Genomic DNA, 22,200 nt, shown 5'->3' on the forward strand with positions numbered 1-22,200 from the left:
TTGACCCAAAGACAACAGGAGGGATAAAGAAATGCCAATAAACCAGAGCAGGTTTTCCTCCCATCCAGGAATGCTGTTTGGACTAGCCAGACCTTCCTCCGCAGTGCTGTGGAGGAAGGTCTGGTAAAGCGAGACTACATAGGAGCTGTGGGTGGACTTACTGCACATGGCCTTGCTGGGGTTGACCTGCTGACCCATGAGGAACTGCTGCAGCTTCCTGATGTCCACCCTGGCCTGGGCCATGGCCTCGGGGTCCCTGCTCTGAGACGGACCGCCTTCCTGGGAGGCCTCGTCACCTGCAGGGACGGGAAGCAGAGAGAGAGAGAGAGAGAGAGAGAGAGAGAGAGAGAGAGAGAGAGAAATGTGTGAAAGAAATTCAGAAAGTGGAGCTGGAGCCAGGTCAACTGTCCAACAGTTGTCAAGACATTTCCCTGTAGACTCAGACTTAAAAACTCTTTCATACATCAATATATCCTATTGTTAAACCAGCTACATTACATCCAGTGCAATATTTATACAGGGTTACAAGTCTCAAAGACATTGTCTGTGTGCATGTTCATGCAGACATCATTAATGGCTTTGAATACACCTGTGCTTTTCCTTTCATGTTAACATGTGTGCCATGAAAAAGGTCTATCGGTGTCAGAAAGGACCAAATGTTACTGGAACATGTGGGATGGTTTTTACCCCACGGAGGGTTTCCCAGGTCTTTGAAGTGAGTGGTGACAGAAACCAGATCCGTCTCGATCTTCAGGTTCATCTCTCCGCTCAGGTTGGCCTCCATCACCTGACACAAAAACAATGCCTCTGAACTTTAGTCAAACTGCTGTTAATACTTTATTACTTTATTTTGTTTCTTTATTTCAAATATGTATGGATCAGTTTATTCAGGCTTGAGAACACCCTGAACTTCACCAAAACCTCAACTCAAGCGAAGTTTGGATGAACGTGACCGTGAATCGTACCAGGAAGTTGGAGAGGTTCTTCATTCTGTCCACGATGTTCTTCAGTGTCTTCAGAGGAGGCAGGTAGATACTGACCTGCAGGGACAAACGTTTAACAGGACACTTGTCAGAGACGCCTTCACTTCACTTGCATTGAAAGTAGGGATGCACTGAATCCAGATTTTTGGGGTTTGGCTGAATACCGAATCCACTGGTTGAGATTGTGCTGACTCCTCCTCCCATCCTCAGTCCACGAACACAGTAAACACATGAATGAAGTAAACAGAGACTGTCCTTCCTTTGCCGTACCTGAAGTTGCTGCATTCTGGCTGCTGTCTGGAGATTCCTTCATGCACAACTCGTATTCTTTCGGATGTTTCGTACCAGATGTTGTAACAGCGGCCATGTTGTGTATAGTTTAGGGTCCTCGCCACCCCCAGACCAATCAGCATTGAACAGATTAAACATGTAGCTGGACTTGAATGGCCTTCTTTTGACTGAAAGTACTGCCAAACAACAACTTTTTCTGCTCACCAGATCCATGTCCACTTCCTCACAGCCTACTGCTCACCAGATCCATGTCCACTTCCTCACAGCCTACTGCTCACCAGATCCATGTCCACTTCCTCACAGCCTACTGCTCACCAGATCCATGTCCACTTTCTCACAGCCTACTGCCTCACCAGATCCATGTCCACTTTCTCACAGCCTACTGCTCACCAGATCCATGTCCACTTCCCTCACAGTCTACCGCTCACCAGATCCATGTCCACTTCCTCACAGCCTACTGCTCACCAGATCCATGTCCACTTTCTCACAGCCTACTGCTCACCAGATCCATGTCCACTTCCTCACAGCCTACTGCTCACCAGATCCATGTCCACTTTCTCACAGCCTACTGCTCACCAGATCCATGTCCACTTCCTCACAGCCTGCTGCATTGAACGCTCCACCTACGTAAACACCTTCCCGTAATCAACGGCGCCGTCATAACGGCAACCAGGGTAGCGTGCCTAGTGCAAGCGTAGGGTTCGGTTCGCTGGGAAATAATTCTAAGGTTCGGCAGAAACCCAACCCCGTCAAAAAGCCCAATATGCAGCCCAATCCGAAGCCGTCAAAAAGTAGGGCTGTGCAATTAAGTGAATTTCAATTTCGGCTCCCAACGATCACCAAAATAGTAAAATCGAGAAAAAAAGATTATTTTGCCATGTTCTGTTTTGCAAGAACAGTCTTATTTTGTCTCGTGAACTCGCACATCCACCCCTCTCTCAGCCAATACAGTCAGGGAGGCAAGTCGTGTGCTGCGCATATCATCCGCTGGAATTTAAAACCTCAGCGAGAGTAAAGATGGCAGCAGCGTTTGGTGAGCAACAAAGGCAAAACCAACTCAGTTGTCTGGGAACAGTTAACGTTAGCTAACCCTGCGGTCCCTCTGCCTGTAGTAGACGTTGTATTCCCCCGACACGCTGTATTCACTTACTGCTTAAAACTTTATCCAGCTTAGTGGGGGTGCATACCGCTCAAAACCAACATGAAAAAACATAGTAATGTTCCCTCAGCCTTTTCTTTTGTTGTTGAACTGTATGTAAAATGAGCAGGGATGTTAACTCACCTGTTCCAACGTTATTCTAAGGTACCGTCTATGTGCTGGATTTTTCCTTAGGTTAGCTAGCAAATAAGCCCACTGACGGCGACATTGTTGTTCATATTTTGGAACAATGTTTAGTAATGACAGTAGTAGTGGTCATAGTGAGTGAAAATGAAAATGTTTGAGTGAAAATATTTTTTCCATAATCGAGCAACCCCGTCAAGACGCCCAATATTCGGCCAAAGCCGAATCCTGGATTCGGTGCATCCCTGGTTGAAAGACATATTTTAGAATTCCTGTTTCCTGTCTAAAAAACAGATAATGTATCCAGTGTTTGGTGTGTAGCACTTCATAGAGGTGTCACTTACATCGAAGTCGGGCATGCTCGGCTCTTTGAACTCGTTCCAGAGTCTGCGGGGGATGACGTCCACCGGGACGTCGTGGGTGACGACTCGATTGATGCTGGAGAGGGTGGGCTGGACAGGACATCACTCCGTTAGCTTTCTCACAGTTTACAACGCTCCTCCAGAGCCGTTGGTAATTCAAACTGGAGGAGTTTCCCTTTAAATTCAGTCTGAAGCCTCTTTTACACACACAAGGTTTTCCCTCCCGTTATACGGTTAGGGTGCAGCAATAAAACAATCAATATCTGCTCTAGCTTTCCCAACGTTTTAGACACAGATATGGAGATAATAACGGTCCAAAATGATGTGAAAAAGACGCAAAACTACCACGAACGGACACAAACCGACTACAGAGAGACGCCAAATGATCACCGAGACCCAAAACAAGCCCAAAAGCTGCATGTTGCAGCTGACTAGGCCTGCACGATTCGGGGAAAAATATGAATCACGATTTTCTGCCACCATTTTTTTTCTCACGAAGTGTAATGTTTATTGAACACATGAACCATGACAAAAACAAAACAAATTGGCAGATTTTGTTTTTGGCACCTAGAACACATTGTGCATCACCACAAGCCTGTAAACACAGAGGTTTACTGTACATGCTGGCCATTTAAGTACAGAAGGCTACCAAAAATAGTGACATGTATAACACATTGAACTAAATCTGGGCCTGATACAGGCTCTATCTGGACTAAATATGGCCCTGATACAGGCTCTATCTGGACTAAATCTGGCCCTGATACAGGCTCTATCTGGACTAAATCTGGCCCTGATACAGGCTCTATCTGGACTAAATATGGCCCTGATACAGGCTCTATATGGACTAAATATGGCCCTGATACAGGCTCTATCTGGACTAAATATGGCCCTGATACAGGCTCTATCTGGACTAAATCTGGCCCCGATACAGGCTCTATCTGGACTAAATATGGCCCTGATACAGGCTCTATCTGGACTAAACATGTCGCTGATACAGGCTCTATCTGGACTAAACATGTCCCTGATACAGGCTCTATCTGGACTAAATATGGTCCTGATACAGGCTCTATACGAACTAAATATGGCCCTGATACAGGCTCTATCTGGACTAAATATGGCCCTGATACAGGCTCTATCTGGACTAAACATGGCCCTGATACAGGCTCTATCTGGACTAAACATGGCCCTGATACAGGCTCTATCTGGACTAAATATGGTCCTGATACAGGCTCTATCTGGACTAAACATGGCCCTGATACAGGCTCTATCTGGACTAAATATGGCCCCGATACAGGCTCTATCTGGACTAAATCTGGCCCCGATACAGGCTCTATCTGGACTAAATCTGGCCCCGATACAGGCTCTATCTGGACTAAACATGTCGCTGATACAGGCTCTATCTGGACTAAACATGTCCCTGATACAGGCTCTATCTGGACTAAACATGTCCCTGATACAGGCTCTATCTGGACTAAACATGGTCCTGATACAGGCTCTATCTGGACTAAACATGGCCCTGATACAGTCTCTATCTGGACTAAATATGGCCCTGATACAGGCTCTATACAAACTAAATATGGCCCTGATACAGGCTCTATCTGGACTAAATATGGCCCTAATACAGGCTCTATCTGGACTAAATATGGCCCTGATACAGGCTCTATCTGGACTAAATATGGCCCTGATACAGGCTCTATCTGGACTAAACATGGCCCTGATACAGGCTCTATCTGGACTAAATATGGTCCTGATACAGGTTCTATCTGGACTAAATATGGCCCTGATACAGGCTCTATACTGAACTAAATATGGCCCTGATACAGGCTCTATCTGGACTAAATATGGCCCTGATACAGGCTCTATCTGGACTAAATATGGCCCTGATACAGGCTCTATCTGGACTAAATATGGCCCTGATACAGGCTCCATCTGAACTCCTTCAACATGTCTTTACATAATTAAAACATTTCAATGTCAAATGCTCAAATGCAACGTCATTTAAAAGTGAAATAGCGAACAGGGGTGAATCGAGATGGTGATTTTATATATCGATTTATCGGGTTTGGCCTACTGCAAAGCGACGTCTGAGTCTCACCAGCTCTGGCGGGCGACGGTGAGGCAGGGCAGTGCTTCTTGGTCAGTTTAACCTTGACGCCCGGCCCGTTCTGGATGGTCTTCAGCTCGGGACAGGTTCTCTGGAGTCACCTCCAGGCAGATCTCGTTGTCCTCGGGACACGACCGCCCCCCTCCATCTGGTACTCATCGGAGAAGTTGGCCTGCAGGAGGGAGAGAGCACATGGGGGTGTCAGCTAGAAGAGGGACACATCTCTGCCCATTAATGTGTTCTGACTGTTTGATGCTCTCTTTCCTTTATTTCTTTTTCGACATTTGACGCTTTTTTTCAACGTTCTTGACATTCCTTATGTTTATTTCTCTCGCAACAATCGATGAATCTTTGCAGCACTAAGGAGAGAAGGAAAGAAGTGTGTGTGTGTGTGTGTGTGTCTGTCTGTCTGTGGTGTGAATGTGTGTGTGTGAGAGTTTGTGTGTGTGTCTGTGTGCATGTGTGCGCATGCGTGCGTGTGTCTGTGTGCGTGTCTGTGTGTTTTATTTTTCCCCAAATGATGTAAAGATGTTTGGCATTCTGTTATCAAATGGCTCTAAACATTGTGCATAAATGAACCACGCGAGCTCTTACCTGGGACAGTTCACACCACATGCTGACGCCTCACATCGGCACTTTAACGGGACAGGACGAAGAACAGGTTGTCTGGCCGTCAGACGAGGACGACGTTCTTGGTCAGCTTGGAGATGGTGGTGATGACTCCTGGGGAGGGAGAGGAACAGCAAAGGTATTAACCACGATGTACACATCGCAAATATTCCCTATACTGTTCTCTTTGGTCACATGGTCAATATCTCGTCCCATTAATATGTTCTGACTGTTTGGATGCTTTCTTCGAATATTTGTGTGCGTGTGTGTGTGAACGCGCGAGTGCATGTGTCTGTGTGCATGTCTGTGTGTGTGATTATGTATGTGTATGTGGGAGTGCGTGTGTCTGTCTCTGTGCGTGTGTGTCTGTATTCCAACGTTTTGCCCCATGTTTGTGTGTGTGTGTGTTTGTGTGCGTGATTATGTGTGTGTGTGTGTGTGTGTGTGACTGTGTGTGTGTGTGTGTGTGTATGTGTTTGTGAGACTGTGTGTGTGTGTGTGTGTGTGTGTGTGTGTCTGTGTGCAAGTGCACGTATGTGTCTTTGTGTGTGTGTGTGTGTGTGTTAGTGTGTGTGCAAATCCCTCCAAAGCAAATGCTTAGTGATTAATTTAACAGTTGACAACTTTATTATATTAGTATGAAGTAGTAGATTAATTTCATTAAAAGAAAGGTGTAATGCTGAGTGGGACAAACTGGATAGTAGTGCCTCTCTTCAAGTATTTTATGCTCTCTTTCCTTTATTTCTACTTACATTTTTAAGGCTTTTTTCTAAGTTTTTTTCTCGCAACAAATTGTACGGATTTCTCATGTTACAGTTATTGTTAATATGTTTTTTCCCTTTACACTTTGCAGTATCTCTTTGCACATCCCCTGATAAATGTCTTTGCACATTAATATTTGTGACGGTTTTCTTCGAGGTCTTTGACGCTATTTTCGATTTCGACGTAGCTATATTATTATGTTCGTATTTGGGTTTTTATTCCATACAGTCTATTTCATATTTTATTGCATTTTTTAATTTTCTATATATACACTGACTTTTGCAGTACTTTGCCACAAGGTTAAATCTCTTGTATGTGAAAACCTCCTTGTCAATTAACCTGATTCGGATTCCTGTTCAGTTATATTTTGATCGTATAAATTAGGAAAAAGCTACAATTGTATTAAAGCTAAGATTTAAATCAGCCGTACTTGTACGCCGAATTGAAGTGTATCCCGAAGTATTACAAAACTTACAAAAATGTTTGAATTGAATGTGGCGTTGTATTATTATTGCCTCTCCGCAAAGAAATGTGAGTTTACGCGCAGAAGGCTGGTGGAAGCTAACCGGTTAGCAGCGTCAGTTTGTCGGTTACCTCCCCGGGTTAAAGAAGCTACCGCGACTTACGGGTGAAGTGGTTGAGACAGGCAATGTCTAGATCTTCCCCCGAAACTTCATCTTGAGTTTACAGCCCTTAAACTCTGAAGTCAGGGAGATGCGCACTTCTTTTAGCATTGGTGTTTTTTGAAGCGCACCGCCGCCTTTTGTTTATCCGAATGTCTGAGGTCCGACAGGGAACCGCAGCCAGCGACAACAGTTCCGTAGATTTTTAGACGCGGCCAGTCAGAAGAAACACGAAACAATTTTTACATAAATAATATCGCGGCCCTCTTTTGAGTCTTTAGCCATTTGATAACGAAATACCTATTGTTCCATATGTTATATCCAGGGTTCTAAATTAGCACCGTTTACCAGCCAAATGCTGTGAAATATGCAAGTGGTTGTGATTTGCTTCACTCACCCGCCAAAACCCAATGGTAATCTATTGAATGGCTGGTAATATTTGAACATTCATTAGCCATTTCCATTGGTAGACGAAAATGTTAATTTTGAAGCCTGGTTATATCCATCGAAGCGGGGTCTTGTACATCCTCAACTGACCTCCTGCCGGTGGGCTGGACGGAGCTGCAACACAATCATCATCTTGGGTGGCGGTATTGAAGTCTCCGGTGTGTGTACGTTCAAAAGTTGTTACTGCCACACATATACTCTCTCACACACCTCTCTCTAACACACACACACACACAATAACAAATACACAAACACACACACACACACACATACATACACACACACAGTAACACATATACACACACACACAAAGACACACACACACATACATACACACACACAGCACCTAACACATACACAAAGACACACACACAATATCATCAATATACCCGGCAAAGTGGGAGACTACATTGCAGTTCAAAAACATCTGACCTGTCCTTTAACCCCGAAGGTTATCGGTATTGCTTCGTTAGTTTACGTATTTAACATTATTGGTGTGAGCAACATGGCATGGGCTTTGCGTAAACATACCGACTTTCCTAAAACCAAGTGGCGTGTTATCTGTAATGATATTGGGCTATCCGGTATGCTCAGCTATACACACCCGCATACCTTACTATGGAGAAAAAAAAAGGTTGAGGTTTAGGAAAGAGCATCCGGGGAAGGCTTTAGTAACACAAAAAAAACAACAAAAAACATGGCGTGACCAGCTCACCTTAGAAACAATAATGGGTTGGGTTCAGGAAAAAATTTTGGGGAAGGCTTACAAAAAAAAAGAATTAACAAAATGGTTGAAAACCGTGGGGGGTGATCGGTGAAAAGTCCTGTGTTTTACCCTCACCACCTTGTTCACTGCTAGTCTAGAAACACACACAACACACACACACACACACACACCACACCCCCCACACACACACCTTTACAACACACAGGCAACAGAAGACACACACACACACACACACACACACCACACAACACGGAGGCGACCACACACAAACACCCCCACACACCACGCACAACGACCCACACACACACACCGCACACCCACTACACAACACACACACACGACCGCACCCACACACACACACAAACACACACACAACACACACACACACACACACACACACATGTTTTACCCATCAGCTTTACAGCCTCCCTCCATTCATACTACTGCGCGGTAAATTCCTGAGGTAATGTAGGTCAATGGCGTAAGCGAGCGTTGACAAGGCAGCTAAAAGGATAATGCGTCTTGTTAACGCAAGAAAGACGCATACGAAGATTGTTTGACTTTTTCTTTTTATCAATGCACAAATGATATTAAAAAACTGAAAAGGTTTCACTTTCTCTTTTTGATATCATCTGGGGAGATCAAAGGGGAAAGAGCTATGAAGGAAGGCAGGGGAAGAGAAGGAGGCGTGGGAGGAGAGGGCTGACCTTTGACCAAGGGCTTCATTATTCGATGACAAGAGCTGACCAATCAGGTTGTAGGAAGCGACAAGGAGAACAAGACTGAAGTAGCTCTTCTGTTTGAGTCTGGATGAAACACTGGAAAGATCCCTAAAGAAGGAGGAGGGAAAAAGGAGGGACAGGAACATGAATGTGTGTGTTTGTGTTGAGGAAATGTGTGTGATGACTAATTTATTAATGTGTAATATTTTGTATTAATGATGTTTCATGCTAATGTGTATTTCTGTTATTATCTATGTATTAATCTTGTGAATGTTTAATGTTTATATATTTTTGTTTGTGTGTGTGTTATATTGTGTCTGTGTCTAATGTTTGTGTGTGTGGTAATCTATAATGTTGTTACAATGTTGTATTATATGTATATATTTTTATTTATGTGTTAATGATATTATTAATATTATTATTGTATATTATTATTTTGTGTCGTGAATTGTGTTTGTTGTCTCTGTGTTTGTGTGTGTGTGTTGTCTGTGTGTTTGTGTCTGTGTATGCGTGTGTGTATGTATCTGTATCTGTGTCTGTGTGTTTGTGTGTGTGTGTGTGTGTGTGTATTATTATTTTGTGTGTATTGTGTGTATTGTGTGTGTGTGTGTGTGTATTATTGTTACCTCAGATTAACAGTCTCAGACGTCTTCATCTTCCTCTTCAGCTCATCAATCAGCTCAAACATATTTCTCTACCTACTGACTCTGCCTGTAGACACACACACACACACACACACACACACACACACACACACACACACACACACACACACACACACACCCGTTATAGAAACAATAGTGGTAGCTAGTTAGCTTGGTTGGCAGAACAAGACATTTTTTAGGCAACAAAGTTTTTAGATGAAAAGGACAGCCGAAAACAAGTTGAGGGTCTATTTTAATATCCACAGTGTTAGCATGGTTAGCATGGCTAAGCCTTTGTCCTGATTGACAGGTCCTAAATCATCCCCTGTTATAAAATAAATGGGGCATCATTTACTAAATGAACATCATGCTGTGTTGAAGACTTTGAAACTAACGATGGGACCATAAACTCATTATGAAAATGTTTACTGGGGTCATAAATCAAAGGTAAGGCTCATTTTCTCACAGGCTCTACTAGAAACAGACTTCTGTTTGGAGCGGGGTGGAGTCACCCTCTGCAGTGAAGTAAGGGGCAGCGCTTTAAGGGCTTCAACATTGGCTTCACTGCTTGACTAGTGTCAGTAGTAGCAGTAGTGGCAGTAGTGGCAGTAAGTAGCAGCTATAAGATGAGGGTTGCGGAATAGATCAAATGGCAAAGATATGGTTTATATTTTTTATTTATTTAAGGAAAATGTTTTTATGCCGTAATGTCGATTTTCATCACACACACTCTGTCGTGTCTTGTCTTGTCCTGATGTGTTGAGGGACCACAATGGAAATAAGTCCTGGACTTTATTATTGTTTTATCATCGATTGTATTAAGATGTCTTTTCATGTTTATGGCATTTTTGATACAATTAAATAAATCAAATCAAATCAAAATCAAATCAAGCGGCAGTAGTGTGAGTATTGTTCGAAGTATTACCAGTTGAGGCTGACAGCAGCAGCTTGGGCCGAGCTGTCTGTCTGCAGCAGGGAGGTCCTGAGGGGAGGGCGAGTCGCCGGGCAGGACCAGCAGGCCGGCAGGGCGACATGGGCCTGGAGCAGCCGGCCGATGCCGACACTCCAACAGGTCCGGTGGCCACTTTGGATACCTGATCCAGATCCTTCCAGGCCCGTGACATCTCAATGACTGAGCAGAGACACAGAGGCGGAACTGAATTATTGCTGGATGTTTCTCTCGAGTATTGCTGATAAAACAGGCATTTTACTGTTGTTACATGCTAATATTTTATAATTCGCGAGCAGTGGCGATTTAAAGGAATATGCCACCATTTGTTGGAAATAGGGCTTATCACGCGGTCTCCCTGGCTGTAGGTAGGTGGGCCCAGCGCATTTTTGTCTCAGTGCAAGTAATTGGGTTGTTTTTGTCTTTTGTTGGCTCCTTTACTTCAACACGCTAACCAGCAACATAGGATTCCATTCACTTACGCTAACTAACTAAGCGGGTTGTGTGTTGCCGACTAAAACAATGCATGCACAAAAATGCGTTGCGCACCTACAGCTAGAGGAGACCCCACCTATCTACAGCTAAGAGGGGACCCCACCTATCTACAGCTAGGGGGACCCACCTATCTACAGCTAGAGGGGGCCACCTATCTACAGCTAGAGGGGCCTGGAGGCCCACCCTATCTACAGCTAGAGGAGACCCACCTATCTACAGCTAGGGGAACCCCACCTATCTACAGCTAGAGGAAACCTCACCTATACTACAGCTAGAGACCCACCTATCTACAGCTAAGAGGGGAGACCTCACTATCTACAGCTAAGGAGACCCACCTACCTACAGCTAGAGGGAGACCCCACCTATCTACAGCTAGGGGGCCACCTATCTACAGCTAGGGGGACCCCCCTATGTACAGCTAGAGGGAGACCTCACCTATCTACAGGCAGGGCCTTCTACATCTGGTAGAGGCCCCACCTATCTACAGCTAGGGGAGACCCACCTATCTACAGCTAAGAGGAGACCCACCTATCTACAGCCAGGGGAGACCCCACCTATCTACAGCTAGGGGGCCCCACCTATCTACAGCTAGAGGAGACCCACCTATCTAACGTGGGGACCCCCACCTATCTACAGCTAGAGGAGACCCCCCCTATCTACAGCTAGGGGAGACTGTGATAAGCCCTATTTCAATAAGCGGTGGCCGTATCCCTTTAAGACTCTTTTTATTGGGGGTCAAGCCCTAAATTTCATCTCAGCCCCCTAAAAATATAAATTTTTTCATTCTTTTTTAGTGCTTCCAGTGAGAGTTTGTGAACTTGTCTGTTAGTGACGGAGAGGGACATATGACAGGCTCAAACTAATTTTTATAGTTTAAAGAATTTAATATCCTGTTATTCCATTGCTATGCCCTGTAACCACTCAAAAGTTTTATTTTTATATATTTATTGTTTACACCTCATTATCATTTGATTTGATTCTGGTAGTCCATGAAGGGACTTTTCTAGTTTTCATATGGTCAATATTTTGCATTTATCCTCTGTTATAATAAGAAATAAATATATTCACTGTTATCCAGTGAAATTACTGATTTAGCAGGGGTGGGAGTTAACACTTTGCATTCTCACATTCTCATTGGGGGCTGAGCCCCTAAAGGGCTGATCTAGAAGTGCCCTGATTGGTATCATATAACAGCAATGTGTCTCTGCATGCTAAAGTTGAATAAAAGGAATAAAAATTCATCTTTTGGAATTGATCTTAATGCCTTAATTAAAAAATTAGGAATAATCTTCAACCTTTAAGGGACACCAATTTTTCTTTGTGAATGAATAATGTATAGTAAATAAATAAATGTTCTTCCTTAAAATACAGGGGCAAAGTCTCCACCCTATGTTAAATTCCATAGGGGCAGCAGATGTTTAAGCCAGTTATTTCATGGATTCAGGGTACTATGCATCCTGATAAAGTTCCTTGGTTTGATTAGCCCTCCCATCATCACTACCCTCACCATACCTGAGATTGTGGCTTATGTTAGTTGCATAATAGCTGGTTTGATTTGCTTGAGAGATGATCTTATGGAAGTACCCCATACCAGTCTTAGGTGTGGTGAAGGGGTATGTGATGATGAGCAAAGGACTTTATCCAGGATGCATGTATCCTGGATCATGAATAACTGACCTCTAAAATAATAATCTGCCTCCTATTGGTTTTTATAGAGGTTAGTATCACTATATCCCCTGTATTAGGAAAGGTTTAATTTTGATACATTATTCTAAAATTGTAATTCTCTAGTTGGTTTTCAATTTTTTCAAATAAGCATTAAATCCAGCTAAAAATGTTTTTATTCCTCTTTATCAAATTTAAGTGGGTTCTCATGAGCGCATCGTCTTGTCCTGCTTACGTCCTGTTGAGGCGGTCAGGACAGCGTGGTGAGCCAGGAGGGAGCCACCTCCACCCCGATGAAGGAGCTGCATCAGGGGAGGAGGGAAGGGAGGGGATCTGGCGACCACCGAGCCATTCCTGGAGCACTCCAGCACCTGAACGGTGCGCCAGTGAGGTAGGAAAGAAGGAACAAGTCAACGGGAATTCAGTTCATACTGCCAAAACAAAAAGATGTTAGCGGTTTAAAGGTCCACTATGTTAGAATTTCTCCCATCTAGCGGTGAAATTGTATTTTGCATTCAAGCGAATAGTGCTCTCTAGCCTTGGCGTTTTCAAGCGGGCGTTGCCCTTACGGTAGCCCGTTATGGTCAGTGTTAGAGCTTATCAGTTTAATTTTCTAAGCACATTTTGAAAAACAGAAAAATGGGTTCAAATATCAAATTTTTCATATTTTTTTTTAGCTTGACAAATTAAAAAAAATGTTTGATCGTTTTTCCAATTTTCTGTTTTTATTCCAGAATATCAGAAATTTAAAAAATTACAAAATTGCGTCTGGGCTCCAATTATTCAATACTGTAATGAGTATTTCTCTCCTATAGATCTATAAAGAATGAGAGGAATGGAAAGGTGTTGGAGTCGAGATATCAAAACATTCAGCATTCAACAAGATGCAGATGGTGTCTATATCTATATTTAGTACAATGATCATCCATGTCAATCAGGTCTTCATTTGCCGTCTCTGATAAAGTGATTTTATGGGATGATTAACTCTAGAACTAACCCTTCCCTTCCTAGTCTTGCATAACTAAGCCTGTGTATGTTGTGCTCTGGAACTTGTATATTAATGGCGAGATGCTTGCCCCCGTTTGGTCCAAAGAAATTTTGCACTTGCCCGCAAGTATAACCTAAATTCTCAACAAGATTCTGAATAATATTCGTAATTATCCAGCGTCAACGTCTTCTTTTGAATGACCGCCCTAACATCCAGACACAACCACGATAATAGCCAACCAATGCGTTGGTAACTAGGTGGAGCGAGGGAGAGAATATCATTGAGTATTCTACGAATAATTGGACGAGTGCAATTTTGTAATTTTTCTAAGTATACGTTCCTCTGAATAAAAACAGAAAGTGGAAAAACTGGTTAAAGATCAAATTTTTAATTTGTCAAGACCGCGAAACAAATGAAAAATTGGATATTTGAACCAATTTTTCTGTTTTCAAATGTCCGTTTGTGCTTAGAAAATTGAACTGATAAAGTTTACACTGACCCGTTATGGACCAAGAAGCTATGACTACATTGCCTTTCAATTTTCTCTTTTTGGCGACTAGGATTTCTTCTCCATTGGCTCGGACATGAGTCTGATCCTCCGTTATGAACTAAAGGGCAGTGACAAAGCGCTTCTTGCTGATCTCCTTCTCCGTTTCAGCTGGTTTCAGTCAGCGTGGCACCTCTGAAGCGAAATCGGCGTTGTGGATTTAGCTGGACCCGATTGGCTAGTGCTCTATGTCCCTCTCAGCCATTATAGTTTTTAAAAGGCGGGGCGGCCTCGGAGAGCCTCCTTGGACTTGCCGTCCGATGTAAACACAGATAAGAAATTCTTTGCTTACGAGGATAAGTCGATCATTGGCAGAGGTCATTTTACACCAATGAGGGCATATTCATGAAATAAGACATTGATTTTAGCTAATAAAATACTACACTACACGTGTCCCTTTTAATGTCACATTACAAAAATAAGAAAATCCATACAAAGCAAGTCAAGTTCAATTCAACTAGGTTAATAAAATAAAAAATAAAGACATGCACACAGAACAATGCTGCGGTGCAAAGGCAAAGAGCCCGTAACTTAGTTTTCAGTCGAAGTAGGTTAAAAGATATTTTGGAACATTCAAGACATCCTTTATCATGTGGATAATGTGGATTTGGAGTGTGGGGGTAGTAGCTCAGTCCTTAGGGAGTTAGGTTTAATTCAATGTTATTCATAGTGTCAAATAATAACAGAAGTTATCTAGGACACTTTAGATATTAGGGTTAGGGTTATAGTGTTGTCTAGACTAGGTCTAGACAACACTATAATTAGAAACCAAACTAATGTCCTCAAGAGCAATTGCAAACACTAACAGATACACATTTTGTTCTCACCGCTTGTACAGAGCTTTGACCGGCCGGCTTCTCTTAAAGAGTCATTTTTAGGATGACCTTTGGCACCGTCACCCGAGTTTTGCTCATCCACGGGCTTCCTGCAGCACCTCCAGCACCACAGGGTCCAGGTTCACAGAAACCTCCTGGGAAACAGGACAGCTCTTCACACTTTGTGCCACTGTTCTGCCAGGAGTGTGACGTTACCGTATATATACAACAACAAAGTCACAAAACAAAAAGACATGGAGGGAACTCTCTGAAGGATGAGTTTGATGCCGACTTGGCCGAGAAAATGAAAAGGGAAGCCTCAACATTCATTGTAGAGAAAGATAAATTCAGCTGGTGGAACAAACAGTTGGAGGTATGTGTTACCAAACTCCACCAGCCTCCATGTAAATAATCAGGACTTTTAACATCGTAAAACACACTTCATTCAAAGTCGACAGAAAGAAAATAAAACTACCAAAAGCCGTCTTGGTTCATCTTTCCACTGTACCAACAATCACCACTCTGGTTTGGTTGAACTCTTAATTCACCCATTTACATGTGGAGATATGCTGGCTTTATACACGCTAAAAGTCCTGATTATTTACATGGAGTCTGGTGGAGATATGCTGGCTCTATACGCTAAAGTCCTGTTATTTATGTTGGTGGATCCCAACCTAAAGTCCTTTATTTACTGGTTTGGAGTCTCTCTTACGCTAAAGTCCTATTTTTATTTGTGTATGCTCTCTATCACTAAATCCTGTTATTTACTTGGTCTCTAACTAATTTTATTTCTATTGGTGTTGTCCACACTTTTATTTTTTGGCAACCCTTATACTGGTGTTGTCCCTATTTTATACTTTGGTGTTGTCAACTAAGCCTGACTATTACTGGATTGGTGATGCTATACACACTAAATCCTGTATTTACATGGGTTGGTGGAGTTGCTGGCTCTATCGCTAAAGTCCTGCTTATTTACATGGGTCTGGTGGAGTTTGGTGATGGTGATTTTGGGGCTGTTCCATGTTAAACTTAAAGGATCTTACTCATTAACTAAAAGATATTATCTCTGTAGGGATCCATATAATGTTGTCAGACACTCAGAATAATAATCTGAGTCGAGACTGTCACTTAAACAGCAGTTAACCTTAAAAACCACATCGAGTGAGTTCACTTTCGTCCATTGCTTCTCTATCGTTATTTCACCCAGCACCTTGCTGTTCTACCGTGTATCGGACCAGCGGTGGCTCAGAGCAGTCGCGATTACGCTCTCTCTGCAACCTGACTCCAGCCCTGCAGGTGCAGCAACTTCGTACTGCAGCAGCACCGGCAATCTTGTTGTAGCTCCGGATCACTTTGGTCATCTCTGGTCCCTGGCGGGAGAGACAGAGCAGACAGGCAGGCAGGCAGACAGACAGTTGGGTCACAGAGGAATTACAGTATTGATTAGGGATATTGTTGCGTCGATGTGATCAAATCCAGTTTTACCTTGAGGGCGTCAAGCTTCTTCTTCAGGATCAACATTGGAGCTTCAAGCTTCCTGAAGAGCTGGCCGGCACCACAGGATCCGTCCGCCACCTGAGGAGGGAGACAGGTACACAGAGAGACAGGTTACACAGACAGACAGGTACAGAGAGACAGACAGGTACAGAGAGACAGTCCTTAGAGATATGGCAAAGATGTTGCAATTTCTTTTCGCGAATATGAGAGGTGGACTCCTTCCTAAGGCGTGGACATATTTTGGGTGTAAAATGCGAGAGTTCTTTCCATGTTGTCTTCATGTTTAAATTCTCAAATAAACTCCGTCCCGCGGCTTGGCGTCCTTTGTTGGTCATTTCCTTGGCGGTTAAGTGATAAATTCTGGCATTTCGTAGATTTTGCTATCTAAGATAGCCTTATATTTTACTCGTAAATTAAATTCAAAAAGTCTCAGCGTCTCCTCGTTAGTCCCTTCCATCATGTCTTTGTTGACACCTGTCATGTGTGCAAACAGAGGAATACTGAGGTGAGAATGAACTACAACTTCTTCTTCTTCTTCGTTTTGTGGCGGGTCCACACCATAAATACCTAAAACTTAATCGCAATTCAGTAATTTATTGGAATAGCATTTTCCATCAGCGTTTATCGCGTGCGCTATATATATCGATCAAGAGAAATCCGATGAGAGCAGCGTTTTGGTTTGAGTCTATTCGAAATTCAATCGAAATTTACTGTTTCCATGGCCCCATTTTACATTCGATATCCACTTAATTGGATAAAAACATGTGGATGGAAACATAGCTCTAGACTAAAGTCAGCCGAGACAGACGGTGAGAGACAGGCATGCCCGGGGGGGTTCTGATGGGGTACTGTCTCTCTGTCTTAGTAGTCTTCCTCAGCAGCTCCAGCTCTCTGCTGTAGCGCTGCAGCAGCAACGGGTGGTGCTGCTTCAGGTCAGACCAGACCCGGACCCGGACTCAAAGACCTCCAGCAGCTCCAGCATCCTCGTCTGAAACACACACCTGTTTGTCTCTCTCTCTCTCTCTCTCTCTCTCTCTCTCTCTCTCTCTCTCTCTCTCTCTCTCTCCTCCTCTCTCTCTCTATCCCTCTCTCTCTCTCTCAGTTGGAGTTAGTTCTGGTTGGGTTGAACTCACAGTGAGAGGGGCGGGACTTCCAGAAGTCCAGCAGAGACTGAAGAGACTGGAACAGACTCTCTATGAGCTGGTCTGCGTAGTCACTGTCAAGCTGGACACACACACACACACACCACACCACCACCAACCACTGAACACCACACACACACACACACACACACACACACAACAGAGACCACACACAGAGGACACGCCCACAGAGACACACACACACACACGACGGGCAGCACAAACAGATGCAGCGCGCACCAAACACAAATAGACACACACACGCAACACCCGATACCGCGCGAGACACGCACACACACACACACACACCCCTTGCCACATACACACACACACACACACCAATAGACGCACACACACCGCGCACACACACAGACACACAGATCGTCAGACAGGGTTAAGGACAGCACAGAGATGAGAAGGGTGTGTATGGACTTATCTACCTCTGGGGACCGCTGAATAAGACAAAGTCCCAATAAATTTCGGCCTGTTCCTTTAAGAAAAGTGTTGTTATACTCTTCTATTTCTTGCAAAAATCATTGTATTATTCTATGTATCGTAAGGCATGATTTGCACCTCCAGCTTCTGTGGTCAGGGCGTCGTGGGTCTTGGACGTGGTCATGGAGAGCGATGTTCTGGTAGCGAAAGTGTAGATCTTCTCAGCTCCCTCCACCTGGAACACAGACCACTCAGGCGTGAAGACTTCCGGCTACTCTCTTCTGCTGTTAGCATGCTTTTTAATCAACAAACCCTCAAGGTTCCTGTTAGGGATACAGCGATCCGACTTTCTCAGTCCAGATACCGATACCGATGCCTGGGCTTTGTGTATCTGTCGATTACCGGTTTACCCGGTCCGATCACAATTAATATGGTATAGTACACCTTCCAACTTATACCTTCCTTCCACCATAGTGGAAGGACTAAAGGACACCAGAATTCCCCTAACTAAGCGTTGCTCTTACTACTAGCGTTACTTTTTCCTAACTAAGCGTTGCGCTTCTTTAACTAAACATTGCTTTCCTAACTACGCTTACTTTCCTAACTACGCGTTACTTTCCTAACTAAGCGTTCTTTCCTAACTAAAGCGTTACTTTCCTAACTAAGCGTTACTTTCCTAACTACGCGTTACTTTCCTAACTAAGCGTTACTTGCTTTCCTAACCTAACTAAGCGTTACTTTTTCTAACTAAGCGTTACTTTTCTAATCTAACTAAGCGTTGCTTTCCTAACCTAACTAGCGTTGCTTTCCTAACTAAGCGTTACTTTTCTAACTACGCGTTACTTTCCTAACCTAACTAAACGTTGCTTTTTTAACTAAGCGTTACTTTCCTAACTAAACATTACCTTCCTAACTAAACGTTACTTTCCTAACTAAACATTACCTTCCTAACTAAACATTACCTTCCTAACTAAACATTACCTTCCTAACTAAACGTTACTTTCCTAACTAAACATTACCTTCCTAACTAAACGTTACTTCCCTAACTAAACGTTACTTTCCTAACTAAACATTACCTTCCTAACTAAACGTTACTTTCCTAACTAAACGTTACTTTCCTAACCCTAACTAAACCTTACTTTCCTAACCTAACTAAACCTTACTTTCCTAAACTAAAGCGTTACTTTCCTAACCTAACTAGCGTTACTTTCCTAACCTAACTAAAGCGTTACTTTCCTAACTAAACATTCTTTCCCTAACCTAACTAACGCGTTACTTTCCTCAACCCTAACTAGCGTTACTTTCCTAACCTAACTAGCGTTCCTTCTCTAACCTAACTAAAGCGTTACTTTCCTAACTAAGCGTTACTTTCCTAACCTAACTAAGCGTTAATTTCCTAACTAAGACAAAATAACAGATGTAATGTATTGACTTCTTATTTCTTTGTACCCTCATCTCTTCCAGCATCCGACACCGCGTCGGACAGAGGGTTAAAAAAGCGAACAAACTGGATCGGCCCGTGGATCTGTTCATTTTTCCGATCCCTGATCCAGCTATTTTGTCAATGCTCGAGACCCGATATCCGATGAGTGCCCTAGTTCCTTTAACCTTCATGCTTTGTAAAGCCTTCTTATTCTGTACTTTTTCTCTACTGTATGTGCCTGTTGTATTCTGTCTTCCTGTATTGGTTAGAGATGTGAAACTGTATGTTGTCCTGGGCGGCTTATGTTTTATTCTTGGCCAGGTCGACCCGTGGCAACCAGCCTACCTGGTTAAATAAAATAAAATGTTGTCCTCGGGTCAAATTTGACCCGTTTTTCAAGTTTTTTTTATATCAAGAAATATACGCGTCGACATAAGCGGCTAAAACTTTTGGGAAAAGCCTCAAAAATGTTGGAAAAAAGCATCAAAGCGCCGACAAAAGTGACAAAATGTCAAAAGGGACACAAACATCATAAAAGCTATAGAATGTGGAAAAAAGTACCAAAAACACAAAACATTTAAAAGCAACAACAACGTTGAATAGGGACAACAAGACATCACAAGGGTTAACATGTATGTTAGCTGATTGGAGCAGAAAAGAGATGTTATTTATATCTGCTAAAGTTTACCTGCTAAAACCAAATGTTTGGAGCCTTGAAATTGTCTGAACACATGGTTAGATACAGCTTCAAATATATTTCTGTTCAGCAATTTATCAGCAAGAAACTAAAGGGATTTCTTACTCCACAGGTGTGTGTGTGTGTTTGTCTTTGTGTGTTGTGGTGTTTGTGTGTGTGTATGTGTGTGTCAGGGCCCGCCTCCCTGAGCTGTCTCCCCTTCCCTTTTGTGTGTCTCCCTTACCTCAGCCCTTTTTTGTGTCTGTGTTGTTTGTCTCCGATCCGTCTCTTTTTGTTCCTCGGTTTCCTGAGTTCCCACGACCACTGGAAGGCACCCGGCACCAAGGCAGCTGCAATCACTACGATCGACTACACTGCACCAGTCCACGCACCTGGGGCTGATTGCCACTCTCCTATATTAGGGAGAGGTCTGCTTCGGTCCTCGCCAGATAATTGTTTCAATACGCGTAATTATCACTTGCGTTCCTGTACATTATTCAGCTATCTCCAGTTCTAGTTATTGTCCTGAGTTTCCTGTAGGTTAGCTTTTTTTTTTCTCATCGTGTTTTGTGTTCTACCTCCGACGCCATTCTCCATCCACAGCGGCTGCTGCCTTTTTCCCTCCTCAATTGGATCTTCTGTTTGGACTCCCCGATTGCCGACCACTGCCCTGCTCTCCGTGTCTCTGGACTCCAGCCTGTTCCCGACTATTCTCCTGCCGTTTGTACTTCTGCTGAGCTACAACCTACCCATACTCATTCCCACAACCTCCACGACGGAAACACCATCTCCATTATTCATTTTCTAATAAACCAGTAGTAGTATTGATCTCACCCTGTGTTCTGCATTTGTTTGTCCTACCCGTCAAGGCGTGACAGTGTGTGTGTTTGGTATGTTCATTTTGTTTGAAAAATATTTTATATACTGTACGTATATATAAAAAAGCACAATCATTCATGACCAAAATAATTGATTAACACCTGCGTTGTAAAAGAAATGTTTGAAATTGAGATGAAGAAATAAGCGTGGAATTCATAGCATATTATGGGGCTGATGATATTGGTATCTATTGAAGAATAATATAAAATATTGTAGTGAATAATCAAGAATAAAGCGGCCACCTTCATATTGCTCCAAGAGCAGACCAGACTCTCCAGAGGGGGGCCCGTCGTGCGATCTTCTCCAGACGTCTGCAGAAAGCATCAAACTTCCGAAGATGCAGTTCTCTCACTGAAGAGAGAAAGGGGAGACAGAGAGGAGAGAGAGAGAGAGAGACGTGTAGAGGTCAGTCAGTGACACTGGGTATAATATTGAGAGGATGGTTTGCTGCTTTCGGTGTTCACCTGAAGTCAAACTGTCTGTTTTTCGGCTTTTCTCTCAGTTTGTCTCTGACCGTCTGGAGCTCCTCTGGTACTCCGTTCAAGGTTACAGCAGGCAGAGATACGTGCAGCAGCGCACTGGCCACACCCACACACACACACACATGGACACACACACACACGCATGAGACACATGGAAACACACACACACACACACACATGGACACACACATACACACACACACACATACACAAACACAGGAGACACATGAAACACACACACACACACAAACACACACACACACACACACACATACACACACACACACACACACACATACCACACCAGAGACACATGGAAACACACACACACACACACACACACACACACACACAGACACGGCAGAGACACATGGAAACACATACACACACACACACACATATACACACACACACACACACACATACACACACACACACACACACGCAGAGACACATGGAAACACACACACAGACATACACACACACACACACACGGAAGCACACACAGACAGGAAACACACACAGACATACACATACACACACGCACACGAAGAGACACACACACGCAGAGACACTGCATGTACAGGCGCGCACACACACAGAGACACACACTACATACGCGAGGACACACACACCACGCAGCATGAGAGA

At 43.5% G+C, this 22,200-nt stretch overlaps 1 protein-coding gene and 1 pseudogene across 1 annotated transcript in view; one reads left to right on the top strand and one right to left on the bottom strand.

The window, feature by feature from the left end:
• Positions 1-7,070, bottom strand: part of LOC120552588 — an 11,270-nt pseudogene extending 4,200 nt beyond the window's left edge.
• The window catches only part of dipk1c (divergent protein kinase domain 1C), a 157,497-nt gene that overhangs the window by 60,223 nt on the left and 75,074 nt on the right, over positions 1-22,200 (top strand). The window lies entirely within an intron of this gene.

Source organism: Perca fluviatilis, chromosome 22 (assembly GCF_010015445.1).
Source record: "Perca fluviatilis chromosome 22, GENO_Pfluv_1.0, whole genome shotgun sequence".
Taxonomy (NCBI): domain Eukaryota; kingdom Metazoa; phylum Chordata; class Actinopteri; order Perciformes; family Percidae; genus Perca; species Perca fluviatilis.